This window comes from Rousettus aegyptiacus, unplaced genomic scaffold, assembly GCF_014176215.1.
Source record: "Rousettus aegyptiacus isolate mRouAeg1 unplaced genomic scaffold, mRouAeg1.p scaffold_m13_p_2, whole genome shotgun sequence".
Taxonomy (NCBI): domain Eukaryota; kingdom Metazoa; phylum Chordata; class Mammalia; order Chiroptera; family Pteropodidae; genus Rousettus; species Rousettus aegyptiacus.
In genome coordinates, this window is record NW_023416295.1 from 163,239,016 (window position 1) to 163,262,077 (window position 23,062).

A 23,062-nucleotide genomic window follows, 5' to 3' on the forward strand; every position below is an offset into this window, starting at 1 on the left:
ATTGTTCTTAGTGTTTATTAATGACTCTTAAACTTGCAATAAATATGAAATCAGAGATTGTACATACTGAGTTTGATTATTTTCCTCTTCAGTTAATCATTTGAAAGGCAAAGACTATAGCTGCTGTTTTGCATTTAAGGAAAACTTATTGAGGAAAAAATATAAATAGTGGCTTTAGCTTTCGAATAGATCATTAGGGGGAAAAATGATATAAGAACATGCCTACGTTTGCAACAGGAAGATTTAATTTTTTTTTTTTTTTAATATGAAAATGTCATTCCAGGGAAACAAAAGTACCTGGCAGAGATTTTGCTTTGGGGAGGGAAATGCCTTTCAAAACCCAACTAGTTGTATAATTAAGTGATAATGAATGCAGAGCTGTACTTTGTATTCCATTCCAGCACATTGGAGTTGAATTTGAGCTTGAAAAGCTAAATCCCTCAGTGCTTTGGCCCCTCATCAGTGAAGTGCAAATCAAGGCCTTTAACTGCTATAGAAGGGGTGGTTCCAAAAAAAAAAAGTGTGAACTACAAATATTATGTTTTCAAACTGCCTGCTTTCTAATGATATGCTAAGTTGTGTATGCAAAACGTATTTAATAAAAAGAAACGTTTCATTGGAACAAGAAAGCGGACTATATCATATGTGATGTTTTCTGCACAATGGAGTGATAATCTACTTTTTTTTTAAAGAAGAGCCATTAATTTTCATTTTATGTGTAAAATAGAAATGCTTTCTGGATTTTTAACTCACCGATGATTTCGTTTAAAGAAAGACAAAATAATATTTTATATTTGTGCTCTAGCTAACATCATCTGTAAGAAAGATGTGTGAGAGTGTATACGTGTGTTGCATTGAGCTTTTCTTGGTTAGAGATAATATAGTACAATTAGTCCTCGTAAACTTGTTGTACAGAAAGGTGGAGAAACTTAAAAAAAAAAAATACTGCCACAAAACCTGAATAGAGGACCTGCAAATGTAAGAAATTCAAAACTTGATGAGCTACTTAGTATTTTACCATCATAATTAAAGGACATAACCAATCTGTGGGTGGGCAATCGTTCAAAAAAGCCACTATCATTCGATATGTTTAAAAACAAACAGAAAGAAGAGATGAAATTGGTTTTTGTTTCCATACAAATTAGTGTTTTCTCAAAGAGGAACTAAAAAAAAAATTCCACATACAAAGAATTTCGGAGGTAAGCCTGATGGGGAGCAAAACAGATGATCTAATACACATTCAAGTTCAAGTAGCATTTTAATAATAGGTAGGCTTAAAAGTCTGCAGAAAAGGGGGGTTCTATAGTAGAAGAGTAAACAAATGACAAACGCAGTCAGAAAGCACACTTCTCAGTTTGACACCAACTGGTATCTACCAGATTTAATAGAGTTCTCACGTAGGCCTTGACCACAAGCACGTGGCATGGTGCAACGAAATCTTGGAGGAGAACCAACCAGCCATAAGTCTGTTAAGGGGACCTCCAGGGAGTTATCAGAACAGCAGGCAGACAAGGCCTCTCGGACCAGGTTGTCCAATCAGTCTATTCCTTGCACAGTGAGGACACGATAATAGAAGGAAGAAGAAGTTTGGACAAATCAGGCTGGTGACACGATAAGACAGACCCAATATGTATTTCTCTTTTGTAACTAAACACACATCCAAGTCTGTGTGCTTGGCGAACTTTCTGGGTGAAGCAGGCAAGTAGCTTCTTCTGCTGGCTCTGGTCAAACCGGTGTAATCAATCCACTCCATTGACTTGCATATCCACATTTCCCCTCCCCCCCCCCCTCCTTCCTTGCTAGTCAACAGTCTGACACCAATAAGACTATAGACTGGGAAGCTTGCAGCCTGAAGCCTGGATGGCTCACACAAGAGATTTTGGTAGAAGTAGTCAAGGCCATAGTACCAAGACCAGGACAGGAAGGAGGCCTTTGTGATGTCTTTGCCAATACCAAACATGAAATGTAGTCAGCCTTCTTGAAGTTCAATAGTGATGTGATCCACCTGACGGATGACCCACAAACTAAAAGACTCTTTCAGGGGAGTAGATGAAGAGTTAGATGACCACCTAAAACTTCTTTTTCTGATATTTTCTGATTAAAAGATACCCACAAAACAGCCCAGTGGCACAAAGGGGGCTGGCTTTTAGGAAATGTATTACCTTGAGTTGCGCTTTAAATTATTAATTTTTAATGGGAATATCTTTACTCTTAAACTAGATTATGTGATTTTTATGTTTCTCTCATCTCAAGCATGTAGCTTTTAAAGACAGCCTTTATCAAGGCCCTGCTGAGAGGAAAGAATAGAGTCATAAAGGATATTTTTAAGATTTCAAAGAAAATTCATTGAAAATAACTTTAAATAGTTTCTTGAAAGAGGATGTAAATTATTGGCATATTTGTGGATTATACCTCCATATTTTCTTCTGTCTTCTTCATCCTCATGTACCAGAAAGCAAAATAATTTTTTTAAAAAAGCAATATTTAAAAGAGAGCAGAAATATTTTATTGCCATTGAAGACCCAGTATAAATTAAAACACTTCTGTCAGTATATAATGGTTAAAGTAATTGTGCACCGTGAAGAAGATGCACAGATGTTGCTGTGAACTCCAAGCCAGGAGTCCCCAACCCCCAGGCCACGGAGTGGTACTGGTCCATGGCCTGTTAGGTACTAGGTCACATAGCAGGAGGTGAGCGAGGATTGAGCTAGCAAAGTTTCGTCTGTATTTGCAGCCGCTTCCCAGATCCACCTGAGATCATCAGGCATTAGAGTCTCACAGGAGCACCAGTCCCTAGTGCCAAAACGGTTGGAGACCGCTGCTCTAAGCCGTAAATTGGCTCACGAGCCTGCCACTGGCTAACGCTGTATCAGTCAGAGTTCTTAGTGGCAAACAACAGAATCTACTTGGCTGATTTAAACAGAACAGGGACTTATTATTAAGTTTTATAAGATAGCTTGTAGACTCTTAGAACGGGATAAGGAGCCAGACCTGAAGCCATCTGGCTGGGAATTCCAGCCATCCCATAGGATTCTCTAGTGAAACATCACTGCCACCTCTGCTCAGCCTGCTCTGCTTGGGACCAGGCACCAGAAATTCCCACTGCTGCCCCTCACGTGAAGTGGACATCATCGCCCCAACACACCCAGGGACTGACTCTCCCCCGTGGGGGGCCAACCTCTCCCACTGCTGTTTTGTGAATCAAGTCTCATATAGGTGGGCACGATTGGTGGGCACAAGAGAGTCCAGGGACATGAGGATTTTGCTTTTCACCTTGAAAAGGATTTATAAGGTGAGAAACCATCGAAATGTACACAGAATGTTCAAAGATGGTGGGTAGCTGCAAATGACAGAAGTCTAATATGAACCTCAATCTCCCTTTTTCATTCATATTTCTTTTCCCTAAACTCTCCAATCTAGGCAGCCTGATCTCTTTATTTTCCCCTATACGTCTACATTCCAGCTTTACAATACAAGGCTTAGTTTAATAGTTTACTCCAGATCACACAACTACTAAGAAGTAAAAATCTGAATTTAAACCCAAGACTATCTTGAGATCCAGAGTCTGCATCTCAGTTACATGTTGAGAACGAATTTACAGTCTACGCTTCACCACGTCCCCAAACACCAAATCTTCTGTACTAGGTACTTAGTATCATGTACTAAAATAGTAATCGAATTCATTTCAGCCGTTTTATTTTTCATGCCCGGAATGGAACTTAGTTCGTCCACTTAGAAATTATGTACTGTTGGGCAAATTACTTAACTCTCTGAATCTGTTTCTTCAACCACAAAGTGAGAACGATGAGTTTCTCACAGAGTTAATGTGATGACATTTTTGGAAATATCAGGTTCACATATAAAGGACCACAGGAACAGGCTTTATGCTTTAATGGAGTAAGCAACTCCCCAGATATATGATTTCCAAGTTCCCAAAAAGCTCTTCTACACTTCAAGCAATGTCCCCCACTACACACACACACACACACACACACACACACACACACACACACACACACAAAGCTGTTCACTGATGACAGAAGTCGGGGAGATTCCAGGACCTAGACAAAAGAAATCAGGCTGCCAAGATCATGAGTAGCCCATGCTGAGATGGAAGTGATGTTTACAAGGTCCTGTTCTGAAAGCAGTTGTACAGGAAGAGGAGGGAGAAAAGTATAGGATGCTGGACAGTCTGCTAGTGGCAGGAGGTGGGCATCACGGAAGGCTAACTGGAAGTAAAAAGGGATCAGGTGGCTGCCGAAGTGGGCCGGACAGTCCTCAAAGTGACAAGCGACAAGCTCCATTTGACCAACGTGGAGAGGGAGCAGTGAATATAAATGACCTGCAAGATCCAGGGCAGGCATCACAGAAGACTGAAAAACCGTGATGCGACATGCCTGTGTCACCTTATGAGGGGAACAAACTGCCCACAACTCCTGGGCACAGGCTGTCCCCTGTGGGGGTTTGGGGGAAGCAGAGGAGAAGTCACTCTCTTTGAAATTCAGCAACAGAAAGTTGAGTTCATCACCTCTGGCCTATGAAAGACCCCCTCCTCCTTTGTGTACCCCCAGTTTTCCTACATATCACCTTACAATAAACACTCCTCCAAAATCACTCTGTATTAATGATGATCAAAAGCAAAATAAACCAAAAAAATAGATACATAACTGAAATAGTGGCCTCAGTCAGATATCCTTGAGAGAAAAAACAGAAATGTGAAGACGTCGTGGGCGTGCCCAACCACGCATGCTTTTTCACGCCTCTCTGCCTTGTGCAACGGCCCTTCATCCCTGCCACTACCTGGCGGAGTCCTGTACTTCCTTCAAGTCTGAGCTTCATTACTTACTACCTTCCCTATGAAGATGTCCTCCAGAACTACAGAAGAAATCAGTCACTCCCTTCCCACTTGTGAGAAGCTTTCATGTTTCCATCTGCTACAGTGCTCCCCCATCTCCCCTACCGGGCAGTAAAGTCTTCTTTTATTTGTCATGTCATACTTCTCTATGTGCCACATAGGCTGTAAGTGATGGCATGCACAGTGCTCCAGTACAACCTCTAGCTCCAGCAGCAAACATAATGCACGGTACAGAATGGTCCTCGGCAGATGTTGATGGAGTGACGAACCTTGACCTTGAATCTATCTCCCCCTTGGTTGTGCTCTGTCTCACTGGTTGGGTACCTCTTGTGTTCCGTTTCTCATTTTCCTGGCTCACCTTTTTGACCCAACCCTTGCTGTGGCACCATTGGTCCTTTGGAGTTACCTGGCGATCTTATACCTCAGCCGTACCCTCACCTCTCACGTTCCTCCATCAAAGCCCCATCTAGCCATCTTGAAATGTATGCAAACCTAGAAGGAAAAGGGCGGTAACTAACACCCCATGAGACAATTCCTGGCCATCGGAAGATGAGAACTAGTGAAGAAAATGCCCTGTTCGTTTCTATCTCGGGTGACAAATTTGGGGGCATTGTACACAACATTTAAAAGGTCCCCAATGGGTTTGTGTTCCAGTTGCCCTCAGCAATAACCAGCTAAAAATATACCCTTCAACTGGCTTTCAAGCCTTCCCAGTTTCACTCCATCCAGCCACCCCACCACATACACCTTGCAATTACTTCCCGGAATAAACAGGCCCTCATCTTAGGCTCTGGCAAGGTACAAGTTCACAATGGTTATGACTGTGAAGCACGCAGGGGAACAAGATAACCACAAAGACTACTCTTCTATCCTCAAGAGGTCAGCTTGGAAATAAGTCCCATTGTTACGAGGAGACAGTGTCTAGCAGGCTCTTGTGGCTTGATAAGCACGAACCTATCCAGCCCCAGAGAGGAAAATAATCCCAACTACGAAAAATGTTAGCCTGACCATCTCCTACATCTAACTAAAGATCCACCTATAGTTTGAGATCGGTCCTTCAGATGGTGGCTCCTAGTCACCTGAGGTCTGCGGGGCTGTTATAAGACCTGTTAATAATTTATATGAGCACTGTGCCTTGTCCAGAGAGAGAATAAATGTCTCATGATTTTCATCTGACTACCCATGTATATTGACATGATCGTGATCAATCAAATAGAAATTCATTCAAAAATCTTACTAATTTCAGCCAAGATGCATTTTCTCTGTCAATAATACATATCCTAACATGAGAGGTATCTGCAAATTACTTTAACATTATAAAGGGATGCCCATATTCCAAAAACTTGACGACTCCCTGTTTTAAGTGATAGTAACATAAAATAATAATTGCTTAATAATAGCTTCTATGTATTTAGTGCCTACCTGTATTATCTTAAACCTCTCAACAAGCCTGCAAGAAAGTATTGTTAGTCACATTTTAAAGGTTAGAAAACATTCAAAAGTATAAAGGACTTGCCTAAGAACACAGAGATAAGTGACAGAACTAAGACTAAAATCCAAGCCTATGAGACCTTATTGTCATCATCACCCATTCATTCATAATTCATTCACTCACTCATAGAATAGGCATGTCTGGGGACACAGCATGTGCTATATATTTGGGGTGAACATGGTTGTTACCTAACCCCTGCTCCTCAAAACATTTTTCCTCTGCCAATTTAATTCAATTATTCTGTCTTTCTGTTCAGCTTAAGCAGGTTTAAAGTGTAACAGAATCTGACCTCTTTCAGCTTATTTTTACAGCCCGTAAGACCCATCCTGCCTATTCTTTTTCAAGGATTTCTTGCTCTTTTATCACCTGTTTGTTCTCTGGCCTTTAGCTCACCTACAAAGTAAGATGAAAGAAAATACATGTACAGTGATTCGAATCTCTCTGGCTACCCCAATTTCTTCCTTTTGCTGGGAGAGAGCTTGGGTCTATAGAGAAGATTCAAAAAATTGGAAAGAACAGGGACCATTCATGCTTCTTTGCAGCACGGAGTGGGGGGAATGAGAGAATTATGTGGTTGTGTTTTCCAAGCGTGCCCTTTTTGTTCCAAAAACAGGGAGATCTGTTTTCCTCGTCAACCCCGATACACACACACTCTAGCACACCTTCCCCATTCACACCGAGTGACAGCTAACCATGAGCAAGTCCTCTCTTTAAAATGCCGCCAGTGAATAAACGTAGGCAGTCATCAACCCTGCCACTCATGAGAGTGACTGTCGTCAGCCCAGTGACACAGTAAGACTAGACCAAATCATTTTTGATTTATTGGAAAAGTATCATTTGCTAAGTACATTGATCTGTCACAAGAGCCCAGGATGTTCCTGGCAGGTAATGTCATGATGAATGGCTGCTCCAGGGCAGAAAGAATGGAAGTCCTCTTCCCAGATCCACCAACAGATAGGATGTGGGTGAACGTAGTACCAAGACAATCACAGGACATCTCCAGGAAATATTTTCAAGGATACTAATGATGCCACAGTGACAAGAGACACTCAGCATTGGAATCCCTACACCAAGTTGCCTTCTCCTGGGTCCAAAGGATGCTAATCATAAAATACAACTGGTCTAGCTGCAAAATTAACTTAGATCTATCAGATGGAGTTCTTGAGTCTTACAGAAGCAATGTGGCAAATGCTCTCTGATCCAACAATTCAACTCCTCTGGGAACTCATCTTCATGCCTGCAAATATGTGGTACCAATGCTGTTCATCAGTGTGATGATGATGATGACAACTGATGATGATGAGGATGACAGATCAAGCTTGTGCTGGCCTATAGACTTCGTGTATGTTAATTCAGTTTATCTTCATAGCAACCCCATCAAGTAAGTGCCATTGCTGTTATCACTTTACGAATGAGGAAACAAACATTAAGGAGTTAAATACTTTCTCAGTGTGACATAGCCAGTAAGAGGGGCTGTGGCCCTGGCAGTCTGGAGTCAGAGGCTGCTCTGTCAACCACCTCTTCTAGCTGCAAGAAACCAGCCACCCTGGTGCATTTCATCTTTCAACTGTGCAAAATGTTCAGTCGTACATCTTTTAGTCTTCAAGAAAGAGAATCCATAATCATATTCTTATAACGATATTACTAAGCCACCTTTGAGAAGAAATAGTACAATCATCAGGGAGAATAAAAGATAATTTGCTTTTTTTTTTTAGCATACTGAAATTACTCTGACTTCCTGGCTTGCAAGAGACACGTTCTCGTTGTTATCATCACATGGCAGAGAGAGAGACCATCTCTCTCGTGTCTCCTCGTAATGGCACTAATCCCCTTCATTAGGTCTCTATCCTCATGACCTAATTACCTCCCACAAGCTCCAACTGCAAATACTACCACATTGGGGGGTAGGTCTTTAATATATGATCTTAGGGGGACACAACATTCACTCCATAGCACCAAAACTCAGAGAAGCTCAGAAACGTGTTCAAAGTCACACGGCCAATGAGTAAGTAAAGCCAAAACTCAAATTTTTTGGACTCAATGTTCTTGCTACCATTTAATGCTTCCAAAGGATTATGAGAGTTTTACCTTTTTAAAAAAGCACTAATGCAAACTAAATTTTATATTCTGTCTCATGATCTTATGAAAAGCAATAAATGCCCGTCTTTCAAGTATCTGAGAGCTTCCATGAAGGGCACAACCTAAATATAGAAATGATCCCGATCCCTTACATGCATCTCATCTCAATAATCCCAACGAAAAGTAACACGAGATTCAAACCTTTGTGTTCACTATTTCACCCTTCTCTCGACCACTATTAATAGCTGCAAATATTAGTTCTAATGGATCTCCTATGATTTTTTTTTTTTTTGGATAAACAAGGGTATAATTCAAAGGTAGATTTCTTTAGCACGTAATACCTAAAATATTAGATTTTTGTTGATATTTTCATAAAAATGCTATCATGGCTCAGTGTTGGAGCCCCTCACCGCTGACTGCTTTCACGGTTCATAAACGATTTCTACTGTGCCTCGCTTCCTTCTTCATTCTCAGGATATTGGTTGCCAGGTAAACACCCCATTCTGAACCACACCACCTTATAAACAGCTTGTGCTGAGTTAGTACAATAACCCACAGGTCTGGGCTGGAAGCAGGAGATAGTCAGGGATGGGGGCTTTTGAGAATTTGAGCTCTACAGACTGTTGGATTTCTTTGGAATATACCAGAAGGTGTGAGTTCTGCTCTTCAGAACCTTGGCAGCTGTAATAAATGCATTTCCACTGATCATTTCAACCTGCAATTTGCAGAAATCTGACTCCTTTTACGATACGTGGCTATTTCAACGGGCGCAGCAACCCTTCACTTGGGCGATGAAACCCCATCACTTTTAAACTTCTTTTTTCCCCTCTGAAAAGCTAGTTCCAAAATTTTCCTCATGGTCACCCTTCTTCCTCCTACTTCGTTAGGTAGTCTTACCCCTCTGACACTCAAAATGTCCCCCAGAAACCCACAGAATGGATCTTAGGAATGTATTGAGATAGCCTTGTCTTCGTTTTGCTCCAATTATCATGCTCAGGGCACAAGTTATTAAAATGTGTGTCCCTGGCTTGACTTAAGTGTTTAACAGTACAAAGTGGTCTTCTCTTTATACTTACTAGCGAACGTGCTGAATATAATAAAGCCTGAGATGGGGGAAATTCCAACTAAATTCTTTTTCAGAGATTCTTCAGGGGGAAAAAGAAAAAGAAAAAAGGTGAACTATACCAGGATATAAGTTATCAGAAAGTGTTTGCGAAATTTTCCTGGAGGCGGAGGCCATTCTCGTCTGGAATCTGAACTGTCACCAGCACATGGAGCCTGACTGACTTATGAAGAGTGCGATGGGGGAGCGTTTGGTATTCTGCAAAGGCAGTGGCGTGTGTTGGGGGGCCAAGGCGTGCTGGCGACTCTGGGGTCTGCCAGGCTTTCACTCTCTTCAGATTGCGCCTGCCTCCCAGCAGGAGCTGACCCAGGCTTGGAAAAGGTTAACTAGCACAAACAGCCATCAGTTGTGATGAGTGGGAAAGCCCCATGTGTTGCCCCAGCTTCTCTTTATGATGCGTGAGGGGTGGTTTTTCTCTGTTGTTCAGATGGTTGGCACAAGGTAAGTACCCAGCATGCTTCTGCTTTAGGAACTGGAAGAGCCTGTCTCCAGGCAAGTGTTCAGGAGGCCCCAAAAGGAAGCCATCGGAAACCCTCCTACTTCTAAACTGGGAGAGGTGAGGGGTGAAGGGGGTAGGGAGAGGAGTTGGGGTGGGGTGGGAGTAGGAGCAGAATAGCGCTTCAGTGCGCGCTGAATAAATGCGTTCACCTCGACCTAATCGGTTCAAATGCTCTATTTTCAGATCCCATCTGCTTATCTCAAGGAAAGTTTGGGGAACAGCTCCTGTCCTATTGTGAGCCCATCATTTTGCAAATCTATTCCCGTCAGAGCGCTCATTATAACAGATGTCAGCGGAGGAATCTGAGCTGTCGGGGAACCGCCAAACCATGAAAAGGAGGGGCAGAGGCAACAAGCCGTGCAAACAAAACCATCGCCCCCACCACAAACGTAAACAGGCATGTTTGTCACAATATTTTCCCACATTGCCTAACAATTCCAGGGGACTTAGTTTGAAAAGAAAAGGGGGGGAAAAATCACTGTCACAATAAAGAGGCAGAATCCCTCAAGTTCATCTCTTCCCAATTGAAAGATTTGTAATCTGTTCCTAAAATCATCTCTCTGCAACAAAAATTAATATATGCTTATTCCCTACAGTAGAGTTTTTTAGTAATATTAAAAATGATGCACAGCAATGTAGAGTTTAATTTTTTTTTTTTTAATGAGCCCTGACTAGCTTTGGTGAACGTGGGACCTACAGTTTTGCACGCTGTAGGAAGGACCTAAAGTTTTGCACGCCATTTCTTAGCAGCCCTACCCTGCTATCAGAACCTTGGCACAACCCGCGACAGCATCTGCAGCCCCAGGAAGCGGTGTAGGGCTGCTTACCTTGAGAGCAGTTTGTCTAAGATGGTTTTTTTTTTTTTTTTTTTTTTTTTTTTTTTTTTTTTTTGTGGTCAAAGGAAAGCAAAGCATTGAGTTTTAGAACTGGAGAGAGTGGGGACACTGGATTTTTTCCCCCCAGCTCATGATTTTAGTGGTTTGAGTGGCAGGTTCTCCTCTATATATTTTTTTGTAAGAAAATATTATCCTGGGAACTATTAAAAATGAGCATTCATCAAAACATATTAATTCCTGGAAACTGAGAGACTTTCCAGAGTTCTCTCACCCAATAGCAAAGCCTGTCAGTGATTTTGTCTGAAGGCCGAAACCTTCACCATGTCTACAGACGGGAGCTTCTCTCAGTCACATGTTTCTTTATTGAAGAGAAAACGAATCTCTAAAAAAGCATGGGGGTTCTTTAAATGTTTTATTTTAACCTCAATTTTAAAAGCTGCATTATGAGGCACTGTCGTGTTAAAGTTTTGACATACGTGGGTTGTGATGTTTGGTTGGTTTTTCTGCATTTAAGACCAAATGCTTAAAGGCAGATTCCAGTGTTATGGCCTATCCGTGAAGGCCATAACATGTCCTATTACCCACATGTCCTATAAACATACTTTAAACAAGAGTCAGATGGGTACTAGGATTATCAGGGGTGGTCACTTAGTAAGTTATGTAAATGTCCAATTGCTATGTTGTACACCTGAAGCTAAGAGAATATTGTATGTCAAGTGTAATTGAAAAGAAATTTTAAATATATAAATAGAAAATAAATTTATTAAAAAAAGAATCCTTTTCTGGCATATCCTGGTCTATGCTTCACAGAAACGTACTTAACTTTCCTGACAATGAGGCAGCCGGACAAATATTAGTATTCCCATTTTATAGTTGAGGAAACTGAGGCCCTCCAAAAACTAAGGTTTAAAGTGGCATCTTCCAACCTTAATATCCAGTGCTTTTCCTCTACGCCCTATGTATGAAAAGCCCCAACAATTTTCACACCTGTCAGCATCGTGGGATTTCATGTAGCCACAAAAAAGACAGGTAAAAGAAGAACATTTATTAAGACAAGAAAATGCTTGCAATATATGAAATAGAAGAAAAAAATCCAGGTACCAAAAGTATGTATAGGTTAGTACGATGCCAATTTGTTTTTTAAATGGATTTATTTATATGCCTAGATTAGAAATATGTACAAAACTACTAACCGTGGTTGTCCCTGCATGGTGAGAATTTTACTTTCTCTTCTATGCTTACTTTGTATTTAAAACATTTTCTATAATAAACTTGTAAAATGGTGTTTTGTCCATCAGAAAGAAATAAAATATTTGATTGGCAGTACTTATCGCAAATAATGTTCTAAATGGAAGAAAATGTAATAAGAAAGGAAAACAGCTCTGTTTTATTTTAATTCTCTACAAGCTTCTGACACAATGACATGGAGTCTCCTTGACTTTCAGATCTCCAACCTCCACGGCAAAATCAAACATTGTCATCTGCCATTTGAATGATACGCTTATTAAATTATCATTAGTATGTGTGACCTACTAACTATGTGACAGAATGCAGAAAAATGAGGACGACCACTGTAACCATTACTGTGGTATCTTGGCTTGCCAGCCTCCTCCAACAATGCGGTGAGACACAGCACCGAGTCTTCAAAGAGATCACATCAAACCACTCTTGCCCCACAGGCAAGGTGAAGCGCAGATCACACGGACAACGGGGAATTGTGTGTCTGCTGGCATGACTGGAACCGATGCCAATCAAACAAAAGCTCAGCCTTCAGTTCAGTCCTTGACAGGATGTGATTTCTTTCAGGCTGACTCGGTCAACACAGTGAGCTCCTGGATATTTTCTGGCTGCGTTTCATAACATAATGATGTAAATGAATATTTAGCCTCGGATATTAACTTTGAGCAACAACGCTGGTTATGTCCTCTAACTCGGTTAATTACTGGACTGATTGAATGCTATGGTGATTTGTCATTGCTGAAAACAGCAAATTCATTTGGGGGAACTTGAATCTTCTTAAATTGTCCCTTTGCATTTCCAGTCGAGAATTCACTCTGACAGTATAAAGTTTAATATTCATAATACCCCAGAAGAACTTTTGGCTAATCTGATATTCGCTAGCTCAGTGTCTTCAGCAGCTGCTCTCATCTTTATTGTGTTGTTTTCCACTGTGCTTTTGGTTCTCAGTGGGCCCTAGTGAATGAGCCTCCTCTCTCTGGTCCCCATTTTCCATGAAAAAAAATCCCCTGGATGACCTCAGGGCCTACATAAGTAGTAAAACTGTGGTGCCGGGGTGGCTTGAGGAACCAAAGTACACCTGTACTTAGGCTATATAACATTTTAGAAGCTACTTTTTGAAAACCTCATTTGTGAAATGATGTTTATTACATGTTTGAGGTTGAAAATATGAAATTGACATTTTGCAGGGCCCAAAGGTTCAAAGATCAGCAATTTGATTTCGTTCAAGCATACAATACTTTGTCAGGCTACATATTTTCAAATCGTGAGACCAGATGAATGCATAACATAGTATGGTTAAAATTCTACCACCCTCCTTTTATCAACAAATGATAACACTCCAACACTGACACTTTATGGGCATAGATGCATTGTGCAGAGTCACTACCTACATCTGAAATATTAGCCCAGCAATTGTTAGCAGTGTGGTCATAGAAAGTCTTCAGTTTTCTAAGCCTCAGTTCCCTCGTCAGCAAAATGGGGCTAATATAGTCCTATTTCATAGGTCACTGTGCAAATTAAATGAAGTATATAAGTGCTTAGCCCCATGCCTGGGCATATAGTGAGTGCTCAATAAATTTAACTCTTTAATTTAATCAACAAATATTAAAGAACTATTTTCTCCAAAAATACCCTCATGGAAGTTACATTCCAGAGAACTTCATTGTTTTATCAAAATTCTTTGAAGGATATTTAAAGGTTTACTTATAGCAGAAATATCTGCCAGTCACCAGCTAAGAGATAGATAGGATTCAAGTAAATGTCACATAAATTATTCTGAGTCTCCATACCTCCAGCTTACATGCTCTGGAAGAGAGGAAAAGGAGAAAGAGAATGTTGGGATATCTAATAATTGCCATCATCTTCCTAGCCCTGCAATTATGCTCCCAAATACTCCACGACCCATTAAGAGCACCCCAGCACTGCTTCCCAGGTACTGCTCTAATTTTGGATAAGAAGGGCTGGACATGCAACATTGATCCCTGTGAAAACAAACTGAGGGTGTTCATTCATTCACCCATTCATTCCATAAACATTTACTATGCACTGGGTACTGTCCTAGAGATATAGCACTAGAAAAAGTCTGTCCCCTGCCCTCGAGAAATTTACAGTAGTTAGAGAAAATGTCAAATGAATGAGCAATTACAATAACCTGCAATAAGTGCTATGAGACAATTAATTCTCCATGGGTTTCTCAGATCTCTGCATGCATGTCTTATGAGCAAAAGCCCTAACTGCTATTTTGCATGGACTATCTTCTCAAGAAAGCTTGCAAAGCAAATAGCCTTAGATGATTGAAATAAGGCAAGTTTTTCTACTGTCCAGTATAATTAAGATAATGTTTCTCCCTGAGGTAAACTTCAGGTAGATTTGTTGCAACCCATTATGAAAGATTCACGTTCTCTACGCCCAGGGTTTCTGTCCTGCAGTACAACCCACCCATGAGCAAGTATCACCTGGCCCTCTGGAAAGTAGGCTCAGGGGACCAGTACAAGAAAGTGACACTCGTCCAGCAACTGCTATTTCTGTGAGTAATAAGCCTTCCCTTGCCTCTGATCCAAGAGTTTTGCAGCCTCTGCCAGAATTTAGGAGACCATGGCAGGCTAACATCTTAGAGTAATCTTCCCAGAGATAGCGATTGTGAAGCCAAATCCATCAGATAGAAAAAAATGGCACATATATTCTGTTTTCCTGAAAGCTAGAAAAGGCTTTCCTGACCTTACTCACCCTCACACCTCCAGCTTACATGCTCTGGAAGAGAGGAAAAGGAGAAAGAGAATGTTGGGATATCTAATAATTGCCATCATCTTCCTAGCCCTGCAATTATGCTCCCAAATAGTTTTGTGAGCCTCCAATTCCCTGTAATATATCCCTCACTGCTTGAAATACCTAGAATGGTTGGTTTTCCTGGTCCAAACCTTACATACACGAAGAGATGGGAGAAGCAAGAGAGGGTAAGACAATTTATGGAATTAGGACATGGAGGTAATGGAGATGAAGATGGGATTCAAAGTGAAGGAATGAGCCTTAAAGAGGTAGAGGAATCCTTCCTTACCTACCTCAGAAGAGAAGAAAGCAAGGATGAGCATGAGTAAGTCAAAATGAAACAGAAGGGCAGGACATCACAAAGATTTTTTTTCCTCTCAGAAGCAATAATAATTATTGCTTACATTTATTGACTCCCTAATACATGCCAAACAATAATCTAAGGATTTTAAATATATTAGGTTGTTTAATGATCATCGAGATGTGATAAACACAATTATTATTACCTCCATATTACAGTACACAGAGATTGAGTGGAGAGCCAGAATTTTCACCTGGGCAGTCCATCTTCAGATAGTATAGATATAGACAGATAGAGATAGAGATAAACAGAGATAGAGATAGAGAGATAGATATACATACTCAGCTGTACATAATTAGATTAATGCTATCCTTGCTTCTTGTTTATCTTTGATTTTAATAAGGAAAAATCGCCTATCTACCCACCAACCAACACATGACCTAGAATATTGACAAGTTACTTTACCTACGTGCTTCCCCAATTCTGTTCCCATGTCTCTCCCTATCTGAAATGATCATTATACTGAATCTTGTCTTCATCATACCTTTACTTCTTTAAATACAGACTTATGAGATATTTGTATACATATATAGAATTTTATTAAATTTTATAAAATCTTAATTTTAATAAAAGGCAAGATGCTAAACATAATCTTCTGAGACTTATTGTTTCACTTTATACTTTATTAAACATGAAATCGTATATTATTTTCACTTTTTAATTTTTTCATATGAATACTGTTAATACTTTTGTCTACTTGATCTATCAATTGCTGAGAAAGATGTATTAAAATCTCCATAGTATGATGTTAGATTTGTCAGTTTTTCTTGTAGTCAATTTTGGTTTTATGCATTTTGAGAATATATTGCCAGGCAAACACATAGTTAAAATTTTTACCTCTTTCTCATAAATTGAACAGTTTCTCATTATGTAGTAACTTTCATTATTTCCCATAATGTTCTTTGCCTTACAGACTAAAGTTTATAATATTACTATACCAACTTTAAGATTAATGTTTGCCTGCTATATTATTTGCTATACTTTTAATTTTTCTATACGCTAATGTTTAAATGTTTCTCTGTTAAGTAGCATATGGCTGTATTTTTTAAAACCCAGTCTGACAATCTGTGTCTTTTAACTAGAATATTTACCATTTAATTTTTTTGCAGTGACAAACATATTGCAGTTTAATTTCATCAACTTATATTGTACCTTTTATTTGTCTCACCTTTTGTGTTTAATTTTTCTCCTCTCTTGCCTTCTTTTGAACTGAATTTTTTACTTCTTCCACTGTGTCTTCTACTTAGAACCTGTAATTGCATTTCTATTATTCTAGATTCCCATTTAAATTATAGCATGCACACTCAAGTTATAAAAAGTCTAAAATTAATCATATATTTATCCTCTTCCCATGCAATACAAAGGCCTTAAAACACTGTAATCGAATCTGCCACTTGCCAATTCGCATGCTATTATTGTTCTGTGTATTTAATTTTTTCTGGTCTCATCACCATAAATGTTTTGTACAACTGATGTTTTGTTTTAGACTTATACGTATATATACAATATTTTCACTAATCATTTCTTCTTGCACTAAGAACATTCAATCTGGGAACACTTTTATTTTTCCTCAAGTACATTTATAATTCTCACTAGTAAGCGTCTGTTGGCAACAAACTTTCTCAAGTTTTATTCTTCTTTAAAATGTCTTTATTGACCACCTTGACCATTAGATTTTTTACCAGGTAATTCTAGGTTCAGTTATTTTCTCTGTACAGTCATGAAATTCTAGTTTCTTCTGGATTTCATTGTTGCTGTTTAGAAGTCAATTCTAATCGGTCGTCATTCTTTTTTAGATAGTCTGTTTTTCTCAGGCTGCTTTTTAGATATCATCTAACTTTGACCATGAAGTTTCCAAGTATGTATTTTTCTTTTTATTTGCTTGATGGCAATGGATTAGATTCCTAAATATGAGGACTGGTACTTTTCATTGGTCCTGAAAAATACTTAGCCATTATCTCTTCAAGTGTTCCTTCTCCTTCATACAGCTATTTTCTTCTGAAACTCCAAATATTAGACCATCTCACTCTTTCCTCGTGTCTCCTAACTTTACTTAAATATTTTTCATCTCTTTGTTTCTTCATGCTTCGTTCTAGATATTTTCTTCAGATCTACTTTCAATTCATCACTTCTCTTTTTTTACGATGTCTAATCTACCTTAAAATCCATCCATTGATTGTTTCTCTCTCTTTATCCGGTGCCAAGTTGTAAGTCAGATCATTTATCTTGCTGTTCCCTCCTCAGGGGGATTGGCAGCTTTATTTTTAGTATACCTTCACATACCTGCGTTGGCTTGTGGGATTCCCAGTTGTAGTTGGGAACTGCCTTATGTTTCTCACTTTGAGTGAAATCTAATTTTTTTTCCCTTTCTCCCACTTATAAGAGGCCATTACAGTCAAAACTCATCTTCACTGAGATTTCAGCAAATGTCCTCAGAATGAAAGTGTCTTTAAGTAATCTGTTTACCTCCTTGAATTCCTTCCCTCTTAACAGCTCATGAATGAATTTTAGGTTTAAAAAATTTTTTATTCAGCATTTGAGGATTTCACAGGGAGGGCAAGTCAGAGTATCTTATCTACCATTCTTCTGAAAATAGAAAACTGGTTTTTTTAATTTGGGAATAAAAACGGATGCCAAATCTAGCACATATCACAGGTTTTTATGAGCATTCAAGCAGATGCTGGATAAAAATGATGTATGAAAAGCAAGTAGCAAATAAATGATACAGTATAACACGATTTTTGTAAAAACAAACATTAAAAAAACTTTAAATATATATTTGTTATCTGAACATAAAGAAAATGTAAAGGGCTACATATGAAACTATTTTGGTGACTTCAGAATGTCTGGGATAGAGTGTGAGAAAATAAGAAGGGAAGTCCTATAAAAAGCGTGAAAATATACAAGTTAATAAAATGTACAACAAAATAATCTTCCAAATATGTAAAAGTTTAATAAGTCTATGGACAAGGACTAAAAAATAATGTGGACGAATGTCTCAATGGTTTTGGTGTCACCTTGCCTAACTATAAATGGATTGACGGATGATCTTGCACATATCCTTTAAACTGCTTAGGTAGCCTTGAATTACAATGAAATGAAATAATTACAATCTCTTCTCTTTCCCAGACTCAGTCCTGAACCACTTCTCCTGCCTTATTCTATATTTACACTCCAGACCATCCACAGTACCCATCTTGGCCTCTTCATGACCTTGGAATTCTTTCTTTTATTTACAATTTTGCCTTAGACCCAAAGTTCAATTGATGAAACTTCACTATGGCTCAGATGCTCCATCTGGGTAGGGTGACTACTACAGGAATAAGGAGAGTAATATTTGAGCACTTACTATGTGTCAGGCACTAAATGAGTACTCGCTGTGCATTATTTTATGTCTTTACAACAACCCCGTGAGGAGCGGTTTGAAGCTAGAAGCATCAGAGGGAAATCTGAATAGTGATCAGGAGATGAGGGAAGTCATCTTGAAGAATGGGTACAAGTTAAACTCATGAATGCATATCCAAGGGATTGAATCCAGGAAACTCAGCATGGAACAACTCAATACTAACCCTTTAATTGGCAAAGAAAACTATACAGACTTATTTTAAAGACCAGAATACAAATATGCCTCTAAAGAGAAACCAGTATTTTGAGTCCCATTGAGCTTGAGACTCTGGTAAAATGGTCCTGTTGCTACTCCTTCTGGCAGGACGCAAAACACATCTTGCCTAAGAAGATGATGGGACCAATTCTATCCTTTACTTTTCCCTCCCCCCTCTTTAATTCCCCTCTTCCACTTCCGTTTCCCCCTAAGAACTAGATCTCTGAAAGAGGGCATCTCCTCCCTCTCACTCACAGCATGCACCCGGGGCCTGGCGCACCCGTCCCCTGGCTCACCCGGGGCCTGGAGCACCCGGGGTATGGTCCGTGGCTCCACCTGGGGCGCAAACCCAGGACCTCCTGCGTGTAAAGCAGACATGCTAACCACTACACTATGGAGCCATCCTTCAATTCTATTTTTTAATTAGCATAATTTTCTGGTTGTTCTTAGGCTTTTAAATGTTTTGTTGTTTAGATGATGAGTTAACAAAATAAACACTCGACAGAAAGAATATTTCCTGGGGACTTAAGGGATATGGGCAAATGCAAGAAAATCGAAGGTCATCTGATGGTGAGGTGGGACAAAACGACAAAGTGTTTTGAAGGAGGTCAGTGGAAGAGAAGTAAAGAATGATGAAGTCTGAAGCCGCTATAATTTAATGTATAACTTAATTTTTTGTGCTGTTCAATGTGTAGCTACTAGTTTTATATGGTTATTTAAACTTAAACGAAATAAAATTAAAGATTAAATTCCTCCATCTTACTAGCCATATTTCCAGTGCTCAATAGATGTTTGTGCGTAGGAGCTAGTGTATCAGACAGCTCAGATACCACAACATCTCTATTATTGTAGAAAGGTCTATTGGACTGAACTTGAGAACTATAGCTCAGAAAGGGGAGCCATCTCTAGTGCCCCACTACATATTTACAGATAAAATTTTCAATGCAGGTCGGGTCCGTCTAAAGTTAAATGTCTTACAATGAAATTCCATCCACCTCAGCAAACATTTATTAACCACCTTCTAGATGCAAGAGACTGAACCAACCACTGGGTGGGGGATAGAAAAACAAGTTAGAGTTGGTCACTGCCTTCAAGGAGTTTATAACCTAGAGAGGAAAAAAGATATTTGATATGCCTCGGGGGATGAAAGAATTCATGAAACTTTTCCTTAAGCACAATCTCCTCCAAGGCTGGAACTGTAAAGGGTACCTACCACCTTCCAAATTCTCCAATTTTAGAGTTAAAGAGATGGTTTCTGGAACTTTGGGGACAATGGGAAAAGATTTGTACATGTGACAACATAGGTCTCCATTAGGAAATCCAAGATTGAGATTCTTTTAAAGTTTTCTCTCCTCTCCCATTTTCAGAGTAAAATGGAGCATACTGGGGTGGCATCACATGGTTCAATGTGCTTCAGTGTTGTATGAAACTATATTTTCACATTCCTTCAAAGAAAAAATGTAAATAGGCTGGTCTTGGCAATTTCCTCATTTGTAAAATGAGCAAGCTGAACTGCTAGATAATCCTTTGCAGTCTCAAAAAGATCATGTTCGAACAACATATTTTTTTTATCTGAAAATATGAGAAAGAAGTCAGGTTTTACTAATCTGGGTTGACACCAGGCCTCTACCTGGGGGTTGTGTCAGAGTGTCTGTGGTCACATAAGAGGCAAGAGGAATCCCAAGGGAGGAGCAAGAGCTCCACGATGTGGAGGGACCACAGCCCTTTGCCCTGAATGTGTGATGGCATACTACAACCGAGGACCCTGTTAACAGATATAGATGGTATAATAATTAGATCATCAATTCTTCCAAAATGAGCAAGCAGCAAAAACAATTTTGCCAGAGAGAATGCAGACTGAAGGTAACGCAAAAAATGCATCTAAAGGTAAACCATGTAAAACCTCCAATATCTGCTTGGTTTTTACTTAAGGAAAAAAAAAATTTAATATGGTTCAAATTAATGCTTTGCAAACAACAAGGAAGTGGTGTTATTTCTCATGCCACCAATCGACCACATTATAAAGCAAAAACAATGACTATCCAATGAGACTCGACAGAAGTGAGCCCAAGGAAGGTGAAATTATCAATAACATTTGCAACATGGGCGTATATCCACTATCCTTAACTGCGAACCTTGCTGTAAGTACATATTTTATTTTAAGATATTAGCTAATGATAGAATGAACACATCAAATGACCTAGTCGCTTTATCTTTACATAGTATTTTAATTTTCTCTGTTGGTGTACTTTGTAATGTACATAGTATGTGAGTACAGCAGTGCCGATCAGGGTGCACAATCAAAACCTTGGCCACGGGACTCCATCACCAACCACAGGCGGTCAGCGGTACTCCTGAGGTGCATGGCTTATGTTCTACTGCCACCTCGTGGCAAGCACACTGGGGACATGCCTTTGGGAACAGTGGGAATGGGAAGGACGGTTTGGACCAGTAAACCCCAAACTTTTAGGGATCCTAGAGCCCAAAACAGAATCTGAGTTTTCATGAGCGTCATTCCCACACCACCTGGAAAAATTTGACGACTCGAACCAGTGTCACATTAAAGTCCTAAAACCTTAGCAGATTAGCTCATTTCTTTGGACTCCTCTCTTCATTTATCTGTAAAATGTTGATGATTTTAAACTCTCAGTGAATTTAAAAAAATAAAACACCTCCAGTTCTAAAATGCCCAATGATTGTAATCAACTCACTTTTCATTTTGTTAGCTCACAAACTCTTTATTTACAGCTCCAGAGGAGTTAGTCCCTCCTTCTCTGTTTCTATCACATTGTGTAAACTCATTTTGAGTTTGGGTGCCACATCAGTAAACCCAGACTTAGATAACCTTCAGCTCCCTATAAAAACTACGCTTGACCATAAATGCAGTACTGTACATCCAGTCAGCCAATCCCGAAATGCTAAGCCAGCTCTAGGTTCTCTACTTACTTCCTTGTTCCTTATTCATTTTCTATTTTTCTCTTCCTTGTTCTTTACTGTTTGTCTATAAAAGCTTCCTGCCTTCTGCCCTACTTCACAATTCTCTGGACCTTCTAATATGGAGTCTGCCTGATCCATGAAGCATTAAATAAAGTTTGTTCATATTACCAAAACTGTCTTCTTTAATCATTTTTAACATGGGTCTGTCTCTTACAGTTCTCAGTAAGCTGGGGGGTTAAGAGGGAGAGGTGTTGTTTTTGTTTGCTTGTTTTGTTTTACTTTTTATTTTGAAATAATTGTACACTCACAGGAAATTGGGAGGGAAATGTACAAGGAGGTTCCATGCACACTTCTCACCCTTCCCCTGTGGTAGCATCTTATATAACCTTAGCGCATGAGCAAAACCAAGAAACTGATACTGAAGCAATCTGTGGAGCTTGCTGAGATTGCATCAGTATTCCATGCACTTATTTATGTGTGTCGGCTCTTTTTATGTATTCTGTCATTTTAGATTCTCTGGTTCCTAGTACAGTGTCTGGCAAATAAATGACTTTCCTTATATTCTGGTGAAGGGAAGCAGAGAGGAAGAGAGGAAGGATAAAGAGAGGGAAAGGAAGAAAGGACTCCTGTTAATTATTAAAATAAACAATCAATAAGTTTAAAATAGTACTTGTGTAGCAGAGATAACATGGTAGAGCGAAGTTAAAACCCAAATTTTCACTCAGAATTGGTTTTTTTTTTCTTCAATTATTATCCCATAGTAATTCAATATGTCGGTGTTCAAGACATCTATACACATGATAGTCACACAAATTACAGAATCTCTTGGAGTTGTCAGCTGTGTTCATGTGGCTTATGAGGCCCTAAGAGGCATCTTTTTTTTTTCTTTTTTTTTTTTAAAAACTATGTATAAAACGTGCTGCTGATGGCCAGTTTTACTTCACAGAGCAATTTCATTCTCTAAGCCTCAAGTTTTTTAATCCAAAAAATGGCAAATGTTCCTCTCAGAGATTACATTCTAGTAATTCTATGGTACCTTATTAGAACTTTCTCTTCAAAACGACTCTTTTGATAACATGTAAGTATGATAAATATTTGCTTGATATTAAAAATGCCAAAAAATGTATTGAAAAAGAAAATTTAAATCACCTATAATCTCATCCACTGATGATACAATATTACTATTTCAAAGCATTTCCTTTCTTTTTAGTTCTTTCTACACTTGTTCATCCTGTTTTATATATCCCTATATACATAGAAATAGCTACAGAAAG